This window comes from Pan paniscus, chromosome 7 (assembly GCF_029289425.2).
Source record: "Pan paniscus chromosome 7, NHGRI_mPanPan1-v2.0_pri, whole genome shotgun sequence".
Lineage (NCBI taxonomy): Eukaryota > Metazoa > Chordata > Mammalia > Primates > Hominidae > Pan > Pan paniscus.
This window is the reverse complement of record NC_073256.2, coordinates 119232362-119252699: the sequence shown is the minus strand read 5'-3', so window position 1 is coordinate 119252699 and position 20338 is coordinate 119232362. Positions and strand designations below refer to the sequence as shown.

The window sequence follows — 20338 nt, the reverse complement described above, 5'->3', positions numbered from 1 at the left end:
AAGCTCAGTTAACACTGAATTTCAGATCAACAAAGAATAAAATTTTAGTGTAAGAATGTTCCATGCAATATAAAAACTATTGATCTGAAATTTAAATTTAATTGGGCTTTCTGTCTTTTTTTGCTAAATGTGGCCACCTTTGATTGTGGGGATTACTCTCATTTATGGGATGGGCAAAAGAGGAGGAAACTGGAAGGGTCTAGGAATGGACAGATAGACCATCCTGGTCCCAGGAGCACCAGGATGTTGCACTACCACAGAATCAAAGGGCAGAGTGGGTTTCAGAAGGGTAGAACAGAAAGCTCAAAGCCATTGCATTTGGCAACCTGGAAATCAGTAGGGACCTTGCAGGAAGCAGAGAGAGGTCTGGCTGCAATAGTTTGAGTAAATATAGGAAGAGTGATGAAAATAATCAGTTAGACCCTTCTTTTGGGATGCATGATGGAGAACAGGAGAGAGATAGAATTGTAAAGGGTAATAAAATAGAAGGAAGGCTTGTAGAATCACAGAGGTGGAGGCTGTTTTCCAGCCTTGGGGAAGGAGCCCAGGAGATGGTATCCTGAAGATGTAAGAGGGGTGGTGGTGAAGGGATGGAGTGAGATGTGGATGATGCTGGAGGGGAGACCAGGATATAAACGGAGGGATTAACCTTTCCATGAAGGATGCTCCCTCTTTACTGGAGTCATAAAGGAAGGAAGGGGGGAGATGGGAAAAGATGTGGTGATTTTGAGAGTAGGGAAGGAAGACCTTTTATTTCTTTTTGCTTTCAGACTGTGCTATGAGAGTGCATGATATAAAGGAGGGATTAGGGGAGCGGGGGCGGGGGAACTCAGGCTGAAAATACTCCTCCTTTGCTGATTGCACAGGACAGATTTGATGAAGAACTCAAAGGTGCTTATAATTCATCCAACTGGGAGCAATTTATTTCCCTCCTCTTGTGTCTTCTTCCAGCTCCAGAGATCCCTATCGATTCACAGCATAGCTGAATTACTCACCAGGGAAGGGAAAATAACAGAAACAGAATTGAACAGGCTTACTGTCCTCCATTTTATTCAACCAGGAGACCCTGGTCTTAAAAGGATCAGGGCCATTTATGCTCATCCCTAGTCCTACAGGAGCGCAGGAGTGGGCATTTTGGGGAATGTGTGGGATTCTTAGTCTGGAATCTGTGTCTGCAGATTGTGTCATGTGGGGTTAATGGCTTTGCCATGTCACACCCAGCATACCAGGGACTCACAGATATACAGGAGACACACACTAACCCCAGGCACCCTTCTGTCTTTTAGAAGCTGAGGTCAAAAGGCAGCCAGGCTCTCCTGCAAATGGGAGAGGATGAGACTGAGGAAGAAAACAGCCACAATCTCTTAGCCACTTTTCCTCTCTGCTGGTAAGAGCAGGGATACCTTTGTGGCACAGGAAGGAGCCATTTGTAGAGCTGAGGAAGCCTGGGAAGGCTGAGAGAGGTATTTCAGGGAGGAGGTGGAGGGTGCTGTCTACCCAGGGAAGCTCTTCAGTGGCTCCACCTCCAGAGAACAGCAACATTTCCAACTTCTCTACAGTCCTCATTCTCTCCCTCGCTCTCGCCCCAACACAAAAGCACAGATGAAATTCCTAAACATAGCCTGGGTGTGGTGGCTCAAGCCTGTAATCCCCAGCACTTTGGGAGGCCGAGGTGGGCGGATCATGAGATCAAGACATTGAGACCGTCCTGGCCAACACGGTGAAACTCCATCTCTACTAAAAATACAAAAATTAGCTGGGCATGGTGGCACACACTTGCAGTCCCAGCTACTCGGGAGGCTGAGGCAGGAGAATCACTTGAACCCGAGAGGCGGAGGTTGCAGTGAGCTGAGATCACGCCACTGCACTCCAGCCTGGTGATAGAGTGAGACTCCATCTCAAAAAAAAAATAAAAAAAAATTCCTAAAAGTAAACCACTGCTGTCTAGTTATTTTTAGTATTTGCTGTTAGTATTTATCAAGCCTTTCAGTGTTAATTTGTCTGCCCACTCATTTCTTTTCCTGCCTCCACGTGCTGGGCTTGGGATGGAAGGAGCACGGATAAGCAGCAGCTGGTGACCTCACAGAAATATGTCCTGGAGAGTAGAGGCTGTAAGCCTTTAAAATCGATCTTCTCCACCCCTGCCTTGCAGAGAAGAAAGAAAGGTCTCTATTCCGTTAGCCTTGGAGAGCAACACAGTTGTTGGTGAAAGTGAAACCATTAGAATGTCTAGGTGGTATTTAGTTAGGTCAGGGGCCCCTGCTGAAGAGCTGGGTCAGGGAATCCACACATGTGCACAATGTCATAATGCAAGCAAAAATGGGTCAGAGGCCAGGTAAGCAAGCAGAAATTAGGAGGAAGCACATGCTGGGGGAGAGAAAAGTAAAAAAAGCCATGGCATCAGACCGGGATTTGAGGGAGCTGAAGGTTGACAGTAAGATGAGTAGGGCTGGCGTTGAAAAGGCCAGAGGAGGAAAGCTCTGCAGCACTCTGATAAGCTACAGCTTAATGCTGCAACACTGCTTGTTCCTGCCTTGGCTGTCGGTCCAGTCACCTGGAGGCAGCCTTGCCCAGAGCAGCCACATTGCTCTGTAGAGGAACTCTAGGGCATGTTCTAACAGAGGGCTGTTGAAAGGAGCAGGACCAGTCCAAATATGAGTCACATCAGCCTGCGTGGTCACTGGACCCCTGGCCAACCTATGAGTGTATTCATTTCTTAGGAAGCAGAAAGAAGTTTCTTCTTACTACTTCAAAAAACGTATTGGCTTCCTTTTTGCATTCTTTTCTTACTTCATTATTTTTTCCAATTTCTAGGAAAATGAATGAAGTAAAAAAAAAAAAAAAAACAACTCAGTGGATGGGCTAACATGAGAATGGAGTGGACAGAGGAAAGAATCAGTGAAATTATAAGTAGAATAGTAGAAATTACCTTATCTTAGCAATAGATCAAATAGGCTGAAGAAAAAAAAGGGGGCACGGATCTATGGGAATATGAAAACTACCTAACATGTGTTATCAAGAGAAAAGAATGTAGTGGGTGTGGTGGCTCACGCCTGTAATCCCAGCACTTTGGGAGGCTGAGGTGGGTGGATCACTTGAGGTCAGGAGTTCGAGACCAGCCTGGCCAATATGGTGAAACCCCATCTCTACTAAAAATACAAAAGTTAGCTGGGTATGGTGGTGAATGCCAGTAACCCCAGCTACTTGGGAGGCTGAGGCAGGAGAATCACTTGAACTCAGGAGGTAGAGGTTGCAGTGAGCCGAGATCCTGCCACTGCACACTAACCTGGGTGACAAGTCGAGACTCCATCTCAAAAAAAAAAAAGAAGAGAAAAGAGTAATGCAAAGAATAAAAATGGGGTAAGTGCAATAAAGTTTACTTCTCCTCTTAAGTTTTCTAAATTATATTTCATGGTTAAAGCAAAAAACAACACTATCCGATGTAGTTCTTGATGTATGTAGATAAATATTTAAGAAAATTATTTTATAGATGAGGAAAAGTAAAGGAATGTAAAGGGAGGTAAGAATTCTACCAATACACTCTGGTAAGTTGTGTATATTTATTGTAATAAGGAGAGCAACCATTGAAAAAGTGAGATAAAGAGATATACCTAAAAACACTATAGATAAATAAAAATGGAATTCTTAAAAAGTCCTAAATACCCACAATAAGTCTAGAAAATCAAAATAAAGGAAAAAAAGTAGAGAACAAACAGGAAACAACAAAAATGGCAGATATTAGCCCAAGTATATCAACAATTACATTGACTACAAGTGGCGAAAATATACAAATGAAAGATGATTGACATAACGGATTTTTTTTTTGACATAATGGATTTTTTAAAAACCCCAACTATATGCTGTTTATAGGAAATTCCTGTCAGATATAACAATATAGGAGGATAAAAATTACAGAATGAAAAAATGTTTTAATGTAAATATTAATTTTTTAAAAAGCAGGAATAGCTATATGAATGTTAAAGAAGACTTTAGAGAAAAGAAAATTACCAAGGACAGAGAGAGATATTATATAATGATAAAACGGCCAATCTACCAAAACAACATAGCAAACATACATATTTTGCATGCAAACCCTAAATATATACCCAAAAAAGTGAACTGCAAAGTATGTGAAACAAAACTGATAGAACTGAAAAAAGAAATAGGCAAATTCATAATAAGAGTTAAAAACCTCAACACACTTCTCTCAATAACTGATAGAACAACTAGACAGAAAACCAGCAAACATAGAGAAGACCATAACATTATCAGTCAACTAGATCTAATTTATATTTATACAATCCACCCAACAACAGAAGAATTGACTAACAAAATGTATACCAAAATATACCATAAACCATAAAACAAACCTCAACAAATTTAAAAGAATTGAAATTATACAAAGTGTATTCTCTGGCTATAATCAAATCAAGATAGATATCCCCAACAGAAAGATGGCAGGAAAATCTCCAAACAGTTGGAAATAAACAACAAACTTTCAAATAGAATCTGTAGGTCAAAAAGAAAGTTTCAAAGAAATAAAAAAATACGTTAAAGTGAATGAAAATGAAAATACAACATCAAAATTTATGTGACTCAGCTAAAGCAGTTCTGAGAGGAAAATTTATAGCACTAATATAATGCTTACATTTGAAAAGAGGAAAGTCTCAAATTGATAATCTGAGCTCCTATCTGAAGAAACTAGTTTTTTAAGAAACTAGAAAAAGAGCCAAATAAACCCAAAGCAAGCATAAGAAAGGATATAATAAAGATAAAAGCAGAAATGAATAAAACTACAAGGAGAAAAACAAGAAAATAAATTAAACAGGCTAGTTCTTTGAAAAGAAAATTGATAAACCTTCAGCAACACTGACAAAGAAAAAAGAAGATATATATTGCCAATATCTGGAATTAAAAAGGGGACATCACTACAGACCTGCAGACATCAAAGAGAATAATAAGGACATTCTACAAATAACTCTACACATTTGACAACTTATATGAAATTAAGCAATTTTCCAGAAAGCACAAACTACCACAATTCATACAATATAAAATAGATAATTTTGATAGTCTTGTAACTGAGGAAATTGAATTAGTAATTTAGAAACTCCCAAAACAGAAAGTTCCAGGTCCAGATGGTTTCTCTAGAAAATTCCATAAGACATTTAAAGAATAATTAATACCAATTCTCTACAACCTCTTCTAGAAAATAAAAGATGAGGAAATATTTCCCAATTCATTTTATGAAGCTGAAATTATTTTGATACCAAAACTAGAAAAAGCACAATAAAAGAAAACTAGAGACTAACTGCTCTTATAAAGATAGATGTGAGAATCCTAAAAATATTGATAAATAGTGTTCAGTAATATATAAAGGTAATTATATGCCATAACCAAGGGTGGTTTATTCTAGGGATAAAAGAATGGTTCAATATTTGAAAATCCTCAATGTAATTCACTATATAAACAGTCTAAAGAAAAAATCACAATCATACTAATTGATGTACAGAAACCCATTTGACAAAATTAAACAACATTCATGGCAAAAACTTAGAGAAATAAGAATAGAAGGAATCTCCCTCAAATTGATAAAGAGTATCTATGAAAATGCCTATAGCTAACATTGTACTTAATAGTAAAAGATTGAATTCTTTCTCCATAAGATCAGGTAAGGATGACTGCTCTCACCACTCCTATTCAATATAGTACTGAAAGTTTGACATGCAATAGAGAAGAGGAAATAAAATCCATACAAATCAGAAAGGAAAAAGGAAGAAATAAAACCATTCCTATTTGCAGGCAACACGATTGTCTACTAGAAAAATTCAGTGGAATCTATAAAGAAAAAACCTCCTAGAACTAATAAATGAGTTTAGTTAGGTTGCAGGATGTAAGATAAACATATCAAAATCAATTACACTTTTATATAGTAGCAATGTACACATGAATATAAAAATTAATTATACAATATCATTTACAATCTCAAAAACATATGGAATACATGTGTGTATATCTAATGAAACATTTATGGGATTTATATGCTGAAAACTACAAAATGCCAATAGAAGTAATCAAAGAGTATCTACATAGTAGAGAAATGTGGATTGGATTTGTGTTTGTGGATTGGAAGAGTCAACTTAGTAAAGATGTCAGTTCTCCCCAAAATGATATTCAGATTCAAGTTTAATGAAATTCTTATAAAAATCCCAACAAGAATTTTGGAGACATATATAAGATTATTCTAAAATTTATATGCAAAAGTAAAGCAACTAGAATGTCTAAAATAATTTCAAAAAGGAAAAATAAAGTAGGAGAAATCACTGAACCTAATTTCAAAATTAGTATAGCTATCGTAGTCAAGACTGTGTGGAATTAGCAAAGAGAGTGATACATAGGACAGAACAGAGAACCTGAAAACAGTCACATATTCGTCACCCCACAACTTAAAAAGCAACTCAAAATAGATCATTCACTTAAAATAAAACATAAAACTAGAAAACTTGTAAAAGAAAACATACCAGAAAATCTTCAATACCTATGGACTGTTGAAGAGTTCCTAAACATGATATCAACAGCATGATCTATAAAAGAAAAAAAGTCAATAAATTGGACTTCATCCAAATTTAAAATGTTTGTTCTATGAAGAACTGTGTTAGAAGAATGAAAAGACAAGCTATAGACTAGGAGAAAATGTTTGCAAAACACGTACCTAGATTGAAGAACTCCAAACTCAACAATTTTTTTAAAAAACAAAAATCCAATGAGGGAATGGGCAAAAGAGATATCTTATTGTAAATGATATTTGGATGGCAAATAAGCTCATGAAAAGATGTTCAGCATCCCTAGCTACTGGGGAAATGCAAATGAATGCCATGATGAGATAGCACCACACACCTATTAGAACAGCTAAAATAAAAATAGTGATAATGCCTGTATTAGTCTGTTCTCACACTGCTAATAAAGACATACCTGAGACTGGGCAATTTATAAAGGAAAGAAGTTTAATTGATTCACAGTTCAACATGACTGGGGAGGCCTCAGGAAACTTCCAATCATGGCTGAAGGGGAAGCAAACATGTCCTTCTTCACATGGTGGCATCGAGGAGAAGAATGTGTGCTCAGCGAAGGGGGAAGCCCCTGACAAAACCATCAGATCTTGTGAGAACTCACTCATTATCATGAGAACACATTGGGGGAACCGCCCCTGTGATTCGATTATTTCCACCTGGTCCCTCCTACAACACGGAATTATGGGAACTACATACAATTCAAGATGAGATTTGGGGTGGGACACAGTCAAACCATATCAATGTCAAATGCTGGTGAGGATGCAAAAAAATGGAATTACCATGCAATGCTGGAGGTTAAAATGCTAGAGTCACTCTGGAAAATAGTTTAGTGGTTTCTTTAAAACTAAACATACATTTACCATGTGACCCAGAAACACTCCCCTGGACACTTATTCCAGATAAACTTTGGAATGTGAAAACTTTATCTACACAAAGCCTGTACATAATTGTTCCTAGCAGCTTTATTTTTAATAGCCCAACACTGGAAACAAACAAAATGTCCTACAATAGGTGAGTGGTTAAGCAAACTGTAGTACTTTCTTTTTTTTTTTTTTATTATACTTTAAGTTTTAGGGTACATGTGCACATTGTGCAGGTTAGTTACATATGTATACATGTGCCATGCTGGTGCGCTGCACCCGCTAACTCGTCATCTAGCATTAGGTATATCTCCCAATGCTATCCCTCCCCCCTCCCCCCACCCCACCACAGTCCCGAGAGTGTGATATTCCCCTTCCTGTGTCCATGTGATCTCATTGTTCAATTCCCACTTATGAGTGAGAATATGCGGTGTTTGGTTTTTTGTTCTTGCGATAGTTTACTGAGAATGATGATTTCCAATTTCACCCATGTCCCTACAAAGGACATGAACTCATCATTTTTTATGGCTGCATAGTATTCCATGGTGTATATGTGCCACATTTTCTTAATCCAGTCTATCATTGTTAGACATTTGGGTTGGTTCCAAGTCTTTGCTATTGTGAATAATGCCGCAGTAAACACATGTGTGCATGTGTCTTTATAGCAGCATGATTAATAGTCCTTTGGGTATATACCCAGTAATGGGATGGCTGGGTCAAATGGTATTTCTAGTTCTAGATCCCTGAGGAATCGCCACACTGACGTCCACAATGGTTGAACTAGTTTACAGTCCCACCAACAGTGTAAAAGTGTTCCTATTTCTCCACATCCTCTCCAGCACCTGTTGTTTCCTGACTTTTTAATGATTGCCATTCTAACTGGTGTGAGATGTTATCTCCTTGTGGTTTTGATTTGCATTTCTCTGATGGCCAGTGATGTTGAGCATTTTTTCATGTGTTTTTTGGCTGCATAAATGTCTTCTTTTGAGAAGTGTCTGCTCATGTCCTTCGCCCACTTTTTGATGGGGTTGTTTGTTTTTTTCTTGTAAATTTGTTTGAGTTCATTGCAGATTCTGGATATTAGCCCTTTGTCAGATGAGTAGGTTGTGAAAATTTTCTCCCATTTTGTAGGTTGCCTGTTCACTCTGATGGTAGTTTCTTTTGCTGTGCAGAAGCTCTTTAGTTTAATTAGATCCCATTTGTCAATTTTGTCTTTTGTTGCCATTGCTTTTGGTGTTTTGGACATGAAGTCCTTGCCCATGCCTATGTCCTGAATGGTAATGCCTAGGTTTTCTTCTAGGGTTTTTATGGTTTTAGGTCTAACGTTTAAATCTTTAATCCATCTTGAATTGATTTTTGTATAAGGTGTAAGGAAGGGATCCAGTTTCAGCTTTCTACATATGGCTAGCCAGTTTTCCCAGCACCACTTATTAAATAGGGAATCCTTTCCCCATTGCTTGTTTTTCTCAGGTTTGTCAAAGATCAGATGGTTGTAGATATGCGGCGTTATTTCTGAGGGCTCTGTTCTGTTCCGTTGATCTATATCTCTGTTTTGGTACCAGTACCATGCTGTTTTGGTTACTGTAGCCTTGTAGTATAGTTTGAAGTCAGGTAGTGTGATGCCTCCAGCTTTGTTCTTTTGGCTTAGGATTGACTTGGCAATGCGGGCTCTTTTTTGGTTCCATATGAACTTTAAAGTAGTTTTTTCCAATTCTGTGAAGAAAGTCATTGGTAGCTTGATGGGGATGGCATTGAATCTATAAATTGCCTTGGGCAGTATGGCCATTTTCACGATATTGATTCTTCCTACCCATGAGCATGGAATGTTCTTCCATTTGTTTGTATCCTCTTTTATTTCCTTGAGCAGTGGTTTGTAGTTCTCCTTGAAGAGGTCCTTCACATCCCTTGTAAGTTGGATTCCTAAGTATTTTATTCTCTTTGAAGCAATTGTGAATGGGAGTTCACTCATGATTTGGCTGTTTGTCTGTTGTTGGTGTATAAAAATGCTTGTGAGTTTTGCACATTGATTTTGTATCCTGAGACTTTGCTGAAGTTGCTTATCAGCTTAAGGAGATTTTGGGCTGAGACAATGGGGTTTTCTAGATATACAATCATGTCATCTGCAAACAGGGACAATTTGACTTCCTCTTTTCCTAATTGAATACCCTTTATTTCCTTCTCCTGCCTAATTGCCCTGGCCAGAACTTCCAACACTATGTTGAACACGAGCGGTGAGAGAGGGCATCCCTGTCTTGTGCCAGTTTTCAAAGGGAATGCTTCCAGTTTTTGCCCATTCAGTATGATATTGGCTGTGGGTTTGTCATAAATAGCTCTTATTATTTTGAGATACATCCCATCAATACCTAATTTATTGAGAGTTTTTAGCATGAAGGGTTGTTGAATTTTGTCAAAGGCTTTTTCTGCATCTATTGAGATAGTCATGTGGTTTTTGTCTTTGGCTCTGTTTATATGCTGGATTACATTTCTTGATTTGTGTATATTGAACCAGCCTTGCATCCCAGGGATGAAGCCCACTTGATCATGGTGGATAAGCTTTTTGATGTGCTGCTGGATTCGTTTTGCCAGTATTTTATTGAGGATTTTTGCATCAATGTTCATCAAGGATATTGGTCCAAAATTCTCTTTTGTGGTTGTGTCTCTGCCCGGCTTTGGTATCAGAATGATGCTGGCCTCATAAAATGAGTTAGGGAGGATTCCCTCTTTTTCTATTCATTGGAGTAGTTTCAGAAAGAATGGTACCAGTTCCTCCTTGTACCTCTGGTAGAATTCAGCTGTGAATCCATCTGGTCCTGGACTCTTTTTGGTTGGTAAACTATTGATTATTGCCACAATTTCAGCTCCTGTTATTGGTCTATTCAGAGATTCAACTTCTCCCTGGTTTAGTCTTGGGAGAGTGTATGTGTTGAGGAATTTATCCATTTCTTGTAGATTTTCTAGTTTATTTGCGTAGAGGTGTTTATAGTATTCTCTGATGGTAGTTTGTATTTCTGTGGGATCTGTGGTGATACCCCCTTTATCATTTTTTATTGTGTCTATTTGATTCTTCTGTCTTTTTTTCTTTATTAGTCTTGCTAGCGGTCTATCAATTTTGTTGATCCTTTCAAAAAACCAGCTCCTGGATTCCTTGATTTTTTGACGGGTTTCTTATGTCTCTATTTCCTTCAGTTCTGCTCTGATTTTAGTTATTTCTTGCCTTCTGCTAGCTTTTGAATGTGTTTGCTCTTGCTTTTCTAGTTCTTTTAATTGTGATGTTAGGGTGTCAATTTTGGATCTTTCCTGCTTTCTCTTGTGGGCATTTAGTGCTATAAATTTCCCTCTACACACTGCTTTGCATGCGTCCCAGAGATTCTGGTATGTTGTGTCTTTGTTCTTGTTGGTTTCAAAGAACATCTTTATTTCTGCCTTCATTTCGTTATGTACCCAGTAGTCATTCAGGAGCAGGTTGTTCAGTTTCCATGTAGTTGAGTGGCTTTGAGTGAGATTCTTAATCCTGAGTTCTAGTTTGATTGCACTGTGGTCTGAGAGATAGTTTGTTATAATTTCTGTTCTTTTACATTTGCTGAGGAGAGCTTTACTTCCAACTATGTGGTCAATTTTGGAATAGGTGTGGTGTGGTGCTGAAAAAAATATATATCCTGTTGATTTGGGGTGGAGAGTTCTGTAGATGTCTATTAGGTCTACTTGGTGGAGAGCTGAGTTCAATTCCTGGGTATCCCTGTTGACTTTCTGTCTCATTGATCTGTCTAATGTTGACAGTGGGGTGTTAAAGTCTCCCATCATTATTGTGTGGGAGTCTAAATCTCATTGTAGGTCACTCAGGACTTGCTTTATGAATCTGGGTGCTCCTGTATTGGGTGCATATATATTTAGGATAGTTAGCTCTTCTTGTTGAATTGATCCCTTTACCATTATGTAATGGCCTTCTTTGTCTCTTTTGATGTTTGTTGGTTTAAAGTCTGTTTTATCAGAGACTAGGATTGCAACCCCTGCCTTTTTTTGTTTTCCATTTGCTTGGTAGATCTTTCTCCATCCTTTTATTTTGAGCCTATGTGTGTCTCTGCACGTGAAATGGGTTTCCTGAATACAGCTCACTGATAGGTCTTGACTCTTTATCCAATTTGCCAGTCTGTGTCTTTTAATTGGAGCATTTAGTCCATTTACATTTAAAGTTAATATTGTTATGTGTGAATTTGATCCTGTCATTATGATGTTAGCTGTTTATTTTGCTCGTTAGTTGATGCAGTTTCTTCCTAGTCTCGATGGTCTTTACATTTTGGCATGATTTTGCAGCGGCTGGTACCGGTTGTTCCTTTCCATGTTTAGCGCTTCCTTCAGGAGCTCTTTTAGGGCAAGCCTGGTGGTGACAAAATCTCTCAGCATTTGCTTGTATGTAAAGTATTTTATTTCTCCTTCACTTATGAAGCTTAGTTTGGCTGGATATGAAATTCTGGATTGACAATTCTTTTCTTTAAGAATGTTGAATATTGGCCCCCACTCTCTTGTGGCTTGTAGGGTTTCTGCTGAGAGATCAGCTGTTAGTCTGATGGGCTTCCCTTTGTGGGTAACCCGACCTTTCTCTCTGGCTGCCCTTAACATTTTTTCCTTCCTTTCAACTTTGGTGAATCTGACAATTATGTGTCTTGGAGTTGCTCTTCTCGAGGAGTATCTTTGTGGCGTTCTCTGTATTTCCTGAATCTGAACGTTGGCCTGCCTTGCTAGATTGGGGAAGTTCTCCTGGATAATATCCTGGAGAGTGTTTTCCAACTTGTTTCCATTCTCCCCATCACTTTCAGGTACACCAATCAGATGTAGATTTGGTCTTTTCACATAGTCCCATATTTCTTGGAGGCTTTGCTCATTTCTTTTTATTCTTTTCTCTCTAAACTTCCCTTCTCGCTTCATTTCATTCATTTCATCTTCCATTGCTGATACCCTTTCTTCCAGTTGATCGCATCAGCTCCTGAGGCTTCTGCATTCTTCACGTAGTTCTCGAGCCTTGGTTTTCAGCTCCATCAGCTCCTTTAAGCACTTCTCTGTGTTGGTTATTCTAGTTATACATTCTTCTAAATTTTTTTCAAAGTTTTCAACTTCTTTGCCTTTGGTTTGAATGTCCTCCCGTAGCTCAGAGTAATTTGATCGTCTGAAGCCTTCTTCTCTCAGCTCGTCAAAGTCATTCTCCATCCAGCTTTGTTCCGTTGCTGGTGAGGAACTGCGTTCCTTTGGAGGAGGAGAGGCACTCTGCATTTTAGAGTTTCCAGTTTTTCTGTTTTGTTTTTTCCCCATCTTTGTGGTTTTATCTACTTTTGGTCTTTGATGATGGTGATGTACAGATGGGTTTTTGGTGTGGATGTCCTTTCTGTTTGTTAGTTTTCCTTCTAACAGACAGGACCCTCAGCTGCAGGTCTGTTGGAATACCCTGCCGTGTGAGGTATCAGTGTGCCCCTGCTGGGGGGTGCCTCCCAGTTAGGCTGCTCAGGGGTCAGGGGTCAGGGACCCACTTGAGGAGGCAGTCTGCCCGTTCTCAGATCTCCAGCTGCTTGCTGGGAGAACCACTGCTCTCTTCAAAGCTGTCAGACAGGGACATTTAAGTCTGCAGAGGTTACTGCTGTCTTTTTGTTTGTCTGTGCCCTGCCCCCAGAGGTGGAGCCTACAGAGGCAGGCAGGCCTCCTTGAGCTGTGGTGGGCCCCACCCAGTTCGAGCTTCCTGGCTGCTTTGTTTACTTAAGCAAGCCTGGGCAATGGCGGGCGCCCCTCCCCCAGCCTCGCTGCCGCCTTGCAGTTTGATCTCAGCCTGCTGTGCTAGGAATCAGCAAGATTCCGTGGGCGTAGGACCCTCCGAGCCAGGTGTGGGATATAATCTCGTGGTGCGCCGTTTTTTAAGCCGGTCTGAAAAGTGCAATATTTGGGTGGGAGTGACCTGATTTTCCAGGTACGTCCGTCACCCCTTTCTTTGACTTGGAAAGGGAACTCCCTGACCCCTTGCGCTTCCCAAGTGAGGCAATGCCTCGCCCTGCTTCGGCTCGCGCACAGTGCGCGCACCCACTGGCCTGCGCCCACTGTCTGGCACTCCCTAGTGAGATGAACCCGATACCTCAGATGGAAATCTCCCGTCTTCTGCGTCGCTCACGCTGGGAGCTGTATACCAGAGCTTTTCCTATTCAGCCATCTTGGCTCCTCCCCTGCAAACTGTAGTACTTTCATACAATGGAATACTACTCAGCAATGAAAAGGAACAAACACCACTGATACATGCAACAACTTAGATGAATTTAAAGGACATTATGCTGAGTGAAAAATATCCAAAGGTCACATACTGTATGATTGTATTTACTAATATTCTAGGAATGACAAAATTATAAAGATGGAGAACAGATTAGTGATTGTCAAGGATGAGGAATGGGGGCGCAAGGGGTGAGTATAACTATAAAATGGTAGTAGGATGGAGTTCTGTGTGGTGAGGGAACACTTCTCTATCTTGATTGTAGTGGTGGTAACATGGATGTACATATGTGATAAAATAATGTGGAACTGTAAAAAAAAATTACATATGGGTTTGCCTCAACACAAATATTGTTCATTCTTGCTATTCTTGGGCTTATTTATATGTGAAAAAGATACCATTTGTATGTAGTTGGCTGTTACTTGCTTTCTTTCATTCATTATGTTTCTAAGGTGTACCCAAGCTATTGCATGCTGCTGTGGTTTATCGATTTTCCATGTTATCTAATATTCCATTTAATGACTATCACTCAAGTTATTTCCTTGTTTTCCTGTTGATGGACATTTGTGTTAAATCTAGCTTTTTGCTGTTTCGAAAAAGTCATGTTTGCGCATGTCTTCTGGGAAAGTGTGCAAGAGTTTCTCTGGATGTCTCAGTCTGTCTGTACTGCTATAACTAAATACCTGAGACTGGGTAATTTATAATTAATAGAAATTTATCTCTCACCGTTTTGGAGGCTGGGAAGCCCAAGATTAAGATGCAGGAAGTTTAATGTCTCGTGAAGCCTAGTCTCTGCTTCCAAGAGTGTTGCCTCCTCGGGAGCGGATAAATGCTATGTCCTCAACATGGCAGAAGGGCAGAGGGGCAAGAGGGCACTCCCTTCAACCTGGAGCCCTTTTATAAGTGTGCTAATCCCAGTTGTGAGGGTGGAGGCCTCATGACTTAATCACCACCCCCAAGGCCATATCTCTCAATACTGTTGCATTGGGGATTAAGTTTTCATATAAATTTTAGAGGGGACACTGTCATTCAAACCATAGCACTAGAGAATATACATAGGAGTGATTTGCTCAGAGGGAGGGTATGAGAGCATTCTACTTCATAAGAGAAGGTTAAATTGTTCCAAGTGGTTATATCAATTTCCACCCCCACTATCAGTTTAATTTGCATTTTCTTAATTAAAGATGAGGTTGCTCATCTTTTCCTACATCCATTCACCATTCATGTTTTTCTCTTCTGTGATGTGCCTGTCAGATCTTCTGCTTATGTTTTTTCTATTGTGTTGTCTTTTTATGACTGATATATAACATTTCTTTATATAACCTGAATACTGGTCTTTTGTTCATTTCAAGTGTTGCAAACTTGTCTCACATATTGGCTTGTGTTTTTGCCTTCTTCATTGTACCTTTGGATGAATGCAGGCTCTTCATATTACGGCTGCAAATTTATCAACTTTGCCTTCCTTTTATGGTTAACACTTTTGTGCCTTAAGAACGTCTCTCCCATTTAAAGATCAGAAGGATGTTTCCCTGTATTTTCTTCTAAAAGTTTAAACCTTTTGCTTTTTACAACTAAATCTTTAATTCCTCTGGAATTAATCTTTGGGTATGGTTCCTCCTTTACTTTTGGCTCAGTTATTCCACACTTCATGAGAACCCTGTTATCTTGTAATAGCCAGGTGGATGAGAAAGTCAAGGAAGAAAACCCTCATTCACAACAAGATGTGGGAAGCTGGCTAATTCTTCCTTAGGTAGCCTCGAAATAAATTTTGGTAAAATGAACTAGCTTTCCTTTGCTGTAGCCAAGGATATTTAGAAATTTTGCAAATGTTTGAGTGCTACATGTTAAAAAGTAAAACAAACAAAAAGCAATGAATCTCCTCTCACCATTTGAGCTATGTCTCAGATCATTTAAATAAGCTATTTGTTGAGAAAAAAAGCATACATTTAAAATGCCTGTTTGTATAGTATTCAGAGTATGGGTTCTGCTTTTAAAGAGGCAATGCAATTTATTGGAAATATCACCGGACAGGGAGTCGAAAGACTTGTGTTTAAGCCTTGATCTGTCATCTCCTGGTTGAGAAACCTCTTCATATCAGTTAGGATTATGTGCAGTGGCCTGTAACAAGAATCCTTCTACAGTGGCTTAACCAAATAGGATTTACTTTTTCTCATGTAACATTTTCTCATGTAACAGCCTAGAAGCAGGCAAGCCAGGCCCAGTGCAGTGACTCCTTCTTTCAGTTTAGGCTTCGTTCACAGCATGTGGCTTTTGTTTTCATGCTTGTGACTTCATGACTGCAAGAGATAGCTCTTCCTCCAGCTTTGCATCAGAGTTGCAGGCATGATGAAGAAGAAGGGCAAAGAACGAAAAGTGAATGCCAGGGTCCTTTGAAAGTACCTTTCCAGGAGCCCTACCTAGTAACTTCAGCTTGTTTGCATCTCCAGAACCAAAATTGTTCCACCTGGCCATCATTCTTAGCTGAATCTTAACATGGCAAATTCCTGCCCTGGACAAAATCAAGATTCTGTAAGGGAAAAGGGTAGACTTGTCATTGGATAGGCAACTGGCAATGTCTGCCCCACTGTCTAAGCTTTCAGTGGGGATGCCTGCCCACTGCTGACAGGGTTGTTTTCATGACAAAATAGAAGATCAAATGGAAGAGTGCTTCATACACTGTAAAATGTATTTAATAAACAGAGTGGAAATATTCTGAACTATTTTCTCAGAGAGCAAATCCAATGTTAATAGAAAGTTCAGGCTGGGTGTGGTGGTTCATGCCTGTAATCTCAGCACTTTGAGACACTGAAGTGGTAGGATCACTTGAGGCCTGGAGTTTGAGACCAGCCTGGGCAACATAGCAAGCCCTCATCTCTATTAAAAAAAAAAGTTAGTCAGACATGTTGGGGCATCCCTGCAGTCCCAGCTGTTCTGGAGGCTGAGGCAGGAGGATTGCTTTAGCATAGAAGTTTGAGGTTACACTGAGCTATTATTGCTCTACTGCACTCCCATCTGGGTGACAGAGTGAAACTCTGTCTCCCGAACTCTGCAAAAATAAATAAATAAATAAAAAAGAAAGTCCAGCTAAATGTAGAGCCTTGGGTCATCAATATCTATTGAACTTCCACTCATTCTCTTTTGGACATCTGCAGATCACCTGAGTACTAGGGTTTTTATAGACACACATCCTCAAATATCAGTCTTCAGATTATTGTCAAGCACTGTTGTGGTGGACATTTGCTGATCCCCTTCCCACTTTCCCTTTCCTCTATCCCCAATGTCTCTCTATGTGATGTTTGTTTGGATTGACCCTACTCTTACCTCCAGGGATAAGCCTTGACTAGTTTAAGCCATTTGACATATGAGACCCCCAAATACAGTGGCCGATTCAGCAATGGGCCCTCAGAATGACCTCAGAACTTTCACTGGGACTGCCATGACGCTGACACTGTCCTCTTGGATGATAGATATATGATCTTGAACTGCTACAGCCATTTTTATTGCGCCAGGAGGGGAGCAGCCTGAGGGTGAAGCCAATTCACAAAGAATACCTGTACCAAGAGAATTGTCTAGAATCAAATGATACAACAAACTTGTGGTTTCCCAAAACCAATCTTACTTTTGGGTTTTTTCCCCAGCTCAATGAAACAAACATTTCCTTATTTTGTTATTTATTTGTATAAGTGAGTTTGAGCTGGGTTTTCTGTTACTTGTAACCAAATGATTCCTAAGTGATAGTTTCTATATACATTCCAGGAAAAATTATATATATTACATTATTTTAACATATTATTCTTTTAAATAATTGATATATATTTAAATAATGTATTTAATATATGTATATGTATATATTTATATTTAAGTTCATTTATTCTAATGTTTATAATCCTTCCTGAATTAAGATCATAAGGCCTGAATGTTACCCAGCATGCCTGTTTCTCCCTGTAATAAATTGCCTGCGTAGCATCTGTCCAGAGAAGTGGACTGTGAGATGCTCAGAGCTGATTCCTACTCTTTGGAGACTGTGCCTGTTATCCCTGGGTTACAAGACTCATTCCTGAGTACTTTGAACCAAAAACCAATTAGGCTGATACACGTCAGTGTTCTTGTAGGTGTGTTTCCTGTTTCCTGTTTGCGAAGGCAACTACAAAAGAAGTAAAAGTGACAGTCTCACCAAAACTTTTACAGAGCTGTCAAATGTTCAAGTACAATATTCGCTAATTATGAGTGATCTCAGTTGCAGGGCATCTGATCTCCTGGTGTTAAAATCTGTCGTGATACCGAGGAAGGCCCCGAGATTCCAGGCACTGAGTGACTGCATACTGTGAGTTAGTTTTTTAATCTCTTGAAAGGGTTAAATTGTGTAAATTACGATTCAAAATGCAAAGCTGTATCCTAGGTAGGTTTGTGTGTGTTTATATATTTGTATTTGCTAAGTAGAAAAATAAGCTTTGTCATGGGGTAGCCATTTCCATTTTTAACTCTTGATGAATGTGTATGTTACTGAAAAGAAAGCTATGCACCCATTTTAATTAAAAAAAAAAATCCTGTTCTCTTTTCTGGTGACTGATTAAGCGGAAACCTTATTTAAGTACAAGAGATTTAGTAAAACAAAACAGGACATATGATAATGGAGTAAAAACCTGGCTTGTTGATTCCTGGAAAAAAGGTAATTTATACCCCTCCTTACTTTCCAAATGGACTCATTTAGTATAGAGGACCGAAGAGGATGTTATGCAGCAAGTAGAGGGGATGTTTTCTAATTCAAAAAATATTCTTTTGAAATTCTATTATAGTATAATTAGGGCAGCAGCACCAGCAATAGTGAATTTCCTGTTAGAATAGGAACATTATTACTTTCCTAATTTGTTGATATGAGTCTCAAAAGCCATCTCATTGAACAGTTAGGAAATTGGCTTTTCAGGAAGGGAAATCTACTGAATTTCTTGGAAACTTTTCAAAATAAGTTAATGGCCCCAGACAAGAGCTAGTGAAGAATTGCAGGCAAAGTCATATGGCTTGGACCTCAGTAATATGTTTTGTGCCTGTTTGGAAAAAAGTCATGAAGATTAATCTGATATTTACTTGGTCAAACAGTTGTGTATGAGGAACAAATGGAGAAAATAAAATAAATGGGGGCAGGGCAGATACATTGATATCGAATGAAACTTGAGTAGACTTAGCTCTTTTCATCCCACTTCCTTTTCCCCCATTAAGTCTTTATGGTTTAATTACTACCTGAGCAACATGGCTCACCTGGATGTAACAAGAAAGTGAAAGTGAAAAGTTTTTATTCCAAATTTGGTAGTCCAGTCCTTCTAATGAGATCTATAGAAGAGTAATGAAATATTTGAAGTCACGTTAAACAAAATCTAATGTTTTTTTTTCCCTCATGGCATTGAGAACTAAGTCTCAGCCCTATTGCATTTCTCCTGGAGGCCAAGATAGAATTGTGCATTGTAACTAGTAATGATCAGGCAGTCTGGGAAGCTCCTTCTTCTTGAGATAATTGGTTGAACTATTTATGGATATCACAACCCGAGACATGGCAGTTGCCATTGCTTTAGTTCCTTGGCTCTTTCTGACATCAAGCTAAAGCCTAATAGGAAAATGTGTGTTTTTGCCTAAAGACAGTAAAGCTTGAGTAGGATTTAACATAAGAACACTTCCCCTTGGCATGGAGGTGTGGTTAATCACTATGATGCTATTGGCTTCTAGTCATTTCTGTCCCTCCTGCAGCACCTGGGTCCTTCTCTGTGTTTATTGTTTCAGGGGCAGGTAATTCCTTGCTAGAGTGAGCTCCAAATAAGCTAGACTTCATCTCTCATTCACATGGAGCAAAGGGAGACTGCGAGAGTTCATGCTGCAGGTTTGCAGCATCTGCCAGACCCAAACGAGGATGATTTGGATGAGAAATTGACAGAAAAGCTCTTGGGGCAGTGAAGAAGCCACTCCCTGCTTGACTACTAGTGGGCTTGAGAGAGTAGTGGGCAAGGCAGGGAAGAGGATGACTTCTTCAACAGAGGTTAAACTTCCTAACAGGGGCTTTCCATAAGAATGGCCTGACTTAGCAAATACTGCCCAAATTTCCTGGGCTGTTTGGGATTTTGTCCAAGAATTTCAGACAATTTAGTAAAAATTGCCTAGTGGCAGAAATCCAGATAACCATAGATGGGAAGAATACATATAAAGAAATTATTTGAAAGCAAGGTATATGAATAGACTCTAGGTTTATAATTATTACTGATTTCCTGTTGTTTGGATATCGCTCTTTAGCCTCCTTAAGTCAGGATGGTTTTGTCTGGGTCCCCAAGAAATCTGTACTCTTCCCAAGGCTCCCTATGTGACTAGCTTCTTAGTTATAGGATGTTACATGGAATTTCATTTTTCTGCAGTTTTCTAAGCTAAAGACTTCTTTGCTCCTCCTCTTAAAAGAATGAATGCTGTTTTAGCCCTTTTAGCCTGGGAGCCCATTATTCTGTATTTTCAATGTCCCACAAATTCCCCTCTGTCAAAAAACATTGATTTTGTCAACAGAATACCTTTCATTTAGGAATAATATGGAGAGAGATTATCTCAGAGGCTGAGAGCACGAGACACCAAATATTCAGAGGATAATTAAAGTGTGCTTCCAGATGTTTTCAAATATAGCCACAGAGACAAAT

General features: G+C 39.2%; 1 protein-coding gene across 8 annotated transcripts in view; it reads left to right on the top strand.

The window, feature by feature from the left end:
• NCALD (neurocalcin delta) overlaps window positions 1-20338 on the top strand; it is a 443184-nt gene that overhangs the window by 225302 nt on the left and 197544 nt on the right. For 4 of the 8 annotated variants that reach the window (XM_055116806.2, XM_063606455.1, XM_003821720.5 and 1 more), the window contains one exon: window positions 17911-17997. The exons of the other annotated variants lie outside the window; for them this stretch is intronic. The gene's annotated coding sequence lies outside the window, so the exon portion shown is untranslated. The remainder of the gene's footprint in view (window positions 1-17910; window positions 17998-20338) is intronic. 8 annotated transcript variants of the gene reach the window in all.